Source organism: Siphateles boraxobius, unplaced genomic scaffold, assembly GCF_051911475.1.
Source record: "Siphateles boraxobius isolate OS27281-9 unplaced genomic scaffold, OSU_SipBor_1 3, whole genome shotgun sequence".
Lineage (NCBI taxonomy): Eukaryota > Metazoa > Chordata > Actinopteri > Cypriniformes > Leuciscidae > Siphateles > Siphateles boraxobius.
The window spans coordinates 10208429-10213438 of record NW_027508919.1 but is presented as its reverse complement, the minus strand read 5'-3'; positions in this window follow the sequence as shown (position 1 = coordinate 10213438).

Sequence of the window (5010 nt, the reverse complement as noted above, 5' to 3'; positions counted from 1 at the left end):
TTATTACTGGATATTAGTATGCACAAATGTACATAACAAAGATTAAAGGCACACAAAGCAGGAATTCAGTATTTGTCAAACACCGACCCCTAGAGTCGATGTGGAGAACTTGTATTTAACGTTACTGTCGTAAATATCACTCATGCAGAGAGGCTCTGCAATTTATTACTTTATAATAATAAAGTAGCCAACCGCGTTTGATGGTTTATAACGTTTTTACATGATTCCAGCTAAATTACAAGTTAATAACCTATAGCCTAGGCATACTGTATGATTTAATTTGTGTTTTCTGAGTGTAATGTAATGCAACTTTAACAGTGAAAGCCTGACCGAGTGGGACTCTTGTCCGGTTCCTCACGCGGTCAGATTCTCGTTTCCTTTTCCTAGATTCTTCCGACAGCGCTTTCTTCGTTTTTTCCTTCGTCGAGTCTGCCATTACATCAGAAATGTGCACTAGTGTAGTGTCTTCCATAGAGAGTGTGTGCAGTGTCGCAAAGCAATTCATTACATCGCGAGAGCTAATATCACGCAATACTTCCTGAAGCTGAGGCCGGCGGCCTGCCGGGCCAAAGTTGCAAGGGTGGTTTTTCCGCTCAAAGGCACCGGGGGGAGCAAGACGACCACCATTCAACCTGAAAAAAGTAATATAACCATTCCAATGACTCCGAAGCTGTTGAGTTAAGCTAAAAAAAAATGATAGTTACCCTTTAAAGCCTTGTTTATTGATTTTGATGACAAAAAAAAATCAATATTGTCTGCGTAATGATCACTGTTCTCACTGCTGATAGTCTACCATAATTATTCTTGCATTGATTAAAACTAATTGGACAGCAATTATCATTTTCAATGTTATGTATGCACTCAAAATGCCTAAACTAACAAATAGCACTACACAACATGTTAAAAAGGGAATTACATTAAAGACATTAGAGGTCACTCCTTGGGTTCCTTTAGTGGATAAAAACAATCTTGTTTACAGCAAATAAATGACAACCGCATAAATAAAAGTGGAGAGGAAATGACACTGTGTAATGCAGACACTGATCTGTGGCAGCAGAACTAATTTCAAATATGTCAAGCTTGAAATTACTACACAGACTCTGCCAAAAATATGGATGTTTGTTTACAATCCATATCAGTGGGGAATATCTAGGTTTAGTCAGTAAATACAGGGGTTGGGATGAGGCATGTTAATTAGTACTTGAGACTTGTGTGCCTTTGCAAATGACTCACAAGGCTTGATAAAACAGCTCTGGATAACAGCTGCAATGTGGAGAATGTCTAATGTGTCCAACAGAAAATCTGAAGGAATTGCTATCACAAGTTGTTCCCAACCCCACCTGTCTAGAGACTCATAACAGACTCAAAATTGCTGATATTGTGATATAATTCATGCGCTTAAAGAATAATCAAAATGATGGTTTGCTGCTGCTAGGCTATAACACATCCAACTTCTTCAACGGCAGTTCATTAGCTTCAGAACCAACCGTATCTCTGACACACTGTGATATATAGAGTGAGTACTTAACCTTTGACCCAGAGGTCAAAATTATGTAAACTTTAAGCTAGAATCAAGTTGCAATAGCAAGTTTATAGAGCAAAGAGGTTTTAAATTCCAACATAAATGCTTTGCATATAATTTGAGGAGATCTCTTGTTAAATGTCAAGGCATGCAGACACTCCAGAGGTGACCCCTCAGGGTCACATAGATATTTTCAAACTATTTTGATGCAAAGTTTCAGAAAATCCTCTAGCTGATAAGCATTTGGGAAATGCAACAAATGTAGAGATAAAAAAACAGCATCCAAATATAACAGACTATTGGAAATGTACATAAAATAGATCAATGAATTCTGAAAAATATACTGTATGGTGTGTAAAATGTTTACTGATTAAACATGCAACTATTCTACATACAAGCAAACAATGTATATGGTGTTTGTTTCAAGAAAGGTCAAAATTAGCTTAGTTATACCATTCTCTGAGAACGAAAGATCACAAACACTAACAAAAACTAGTGGTTATGAAACGCTCATGACTTTGTGAAGTTCTGGGACTAATTGGATGATTGACCTACAGACATCCTCCTGTGTTGTTCCACTCCATACTTCTCACACAGTTATTTACAAAGCTTTTTCTTTATTTTACAAGTTGGTATTTTGCTCTTTTATCCTTCACAGCGAGCTTCCTTCCCGTCAGAAATGAAAGTTGAGAATGAGTCCTGTTAGCAAAAGATTGCGTCTTGTTTACTTGGAGGTGTTGACCCCCATTGGCCGACAGACCATGCGTTGAGATCCGATGGCGTGTGTTCACGGATGCGCAGCATGTGCGTGGGTGCAGGATTGAAAGGCCAGGGCGGTTGGAGGTGTGGGTAGTCTTGCCTCAGCACTTTCCAGGTAAACTTCTGACTCCAACACCCTACAGCCGAGAGAAAGAACACCCGGAAAGAACATCAACCCCCCCTCCTCCTCCTAGCCGCATTCTCTTTGAAAAGCACCTCCAAAACACTAGGAAACAAAGAGAAAATGTTGCAAAAGAGAAAAGTTTTGTACTCTGAGAGCACGGTTTCCTTTCTATTTCTCTTCCTTCCTCTTGTTTCTTTTTTTTTTTTGTCACTTCGTGCTCTTTTGGTGCCAAGGACTGAGGAATTGGTGGCAGGAACGCTGCAGGTGCATGGGGCCCCAGGGGACTCATCTCTAATCGCCAACCAGACAAACAGGGGGACATGTTCCCCCGCACAGCGCCTCGACGGGATTGGAACATTTGCGCTGCGTTCAATCACAGCTCATTCGGAGCGATTTTACCGTTTTTCAACGCATCCCTGAAGTAATGGGAACAAAACCCTGGAGACTCTGTCATCATGGACCCAGAAGACTCCCAGTCTTTTAAAACGCAGACACCAGCACAGCAATAAGAGAATTCCACAATTAAAGTCTGCACACCTTCCCAATGCTATTGCCAACTATCACTTTTGATAGCGCGAGCCAGTGAACATTATGCTAAACAACTCTCGCATGTATGGAATTCTGAAACGTGGTGATATACGCCGCTTTAAAGGGATACTCCACCAATTTTTCTTATTAAACTATGTTATTCCCTTAACTAAGACGAGTTGATACATACCTCTCTCATCTCAGTGCGTGCACTATATCGCTCTGTATTGCCGCAAAACTATGTTAGCACTTAGCTTAGCCCATGCATTAAATATGGGCCAAGCAGAGAAGCGACCAAACACTTCCACGTTTTCCCTATGTAAACACAGTTACTCGAGTAGTGTAACTTGACCTGGGCTGGTGACACAAAATAAACCGTTGCGCTTTTCTAAGCGTTTAAAATTGATGACTATATTGTATGGCGGAATACCATAACAAGTGCTTTTGAGCACTTCGACTTGGCGCAATAATATCTTCACTCGTGAAAAGTCCTCTTACCGGCTCCCGCTTCCTCTCCCCCTCCCTCTGACATTTCCGTCAATACAACCAACGTGACATGCGCCGGCAGTAGTAGTTCGAGCGGAGTTGACGAAGTAACAGGTTGTTGGAAGCTAGTTTGTGTACAATAATGGTTAAAGCGTGCATCGTAAAGGGTTGTGAAAATAAGGAGAATGTACATAGTGCTGTCATTTTTCACCGAATTCCAACACACCACATACAGCGGAGAGCTTGTAGCTTGTACCCCCACCTCTCTTCTTTTTAGCTCACACTGTTCCTCCTTCCTCTTTTTGTCTTCTAAGCTGCATTCCAGGGGTCTGAGTTTACCTCTGTAAATTGTAGTGAGTCTGGTGCAGTGATCTAAAGGCTGACGTTCAGAAATTCACATTAAACCATTGCCAAGAGCAGATTAAGTATCGCACATCTGTCCTAATGTTCCAACTGACACACAATGCCCCCAAGATCACGACCCTTCCACTCAGGGTCATGCAGGCATGAACAGGGGAGAGGCTCCAGCTTCTACCATATAGCCTCTTTTTGCACTTCTGAATGCTAAGTTAGAAAACAGGGGAGCTATCTGTTTTCTAACAAATGGGAGATTCAGAAATAAGTTTTTTTGTTTTTTTTTCATCTTTGCTTTGGTGATGCTAGTGGTGCAAAAATACACACTTTGGGTGTAATGAATGTAAAACACAGCAGACTATTCTTGTAAGACAGACAGACAGACAGACAGACAGACAGACAGACAGACAGATAGACAGATAGATAGATAGATAGATAGATAGATAGATAGATAGATAGATAGATAGATAGATAGATAGATAGATAGATAGATAGATAGATAGATAGATAGATAGATAGATAGATAGATAGATAGATAGATAGATAGATAGATAACATTTAAAAATATTTATACAAATACAAATATTATTTATTAAAAACGTTTATCAGGGATTATCATTTAATGTCTGTATGCCCTGAGGATTGTCTCTTGACCGAAAGCTCGGTAATTAAATTTGCTTTATGTATGCATGTTATGTGGGATTATTAAACATTAGAAAATAGTAATTTAACTAACTGGAAGTCTGTTTTCAGGCAAATATATATAGCATATGATAGCATACATAACATGTTTAAAATGACGATAGCAAACCTTTTTCACTTGTCCCTGCATATAGTGTCTCTTTCAGGGCCAGTGATATTAGAATAGCTTTTATGGGAGTCCTAATTCACAGATTTGAGTTTTATTCCAAAAGCAAGATTCTGATCTAGTGCATATTGTGACAGGAAAGATCCCATTCTGTCTTTCCCTGTTAGGGGCTCCCTCTCCCTGGCACACCATTTTGGCACGAGCACCACCTCTGCCAGCTGGGCAGCAACTCTGTGAAGCCAACCTTTAGCTAAGGGACAGGTGGCCAGTCAGAGCCCCTGAACTGTCTTCATAACCCACAGTCCTGTCAAACTCACTGCAGACTCGTGATTAGCTATAGAAACGTTTTTTTTTTTTTTTAATGCAGACAGACTCAAATCACATTTACTCTCGAAGTACCTATAGTCTTAAAGTATTTATGTATCATAA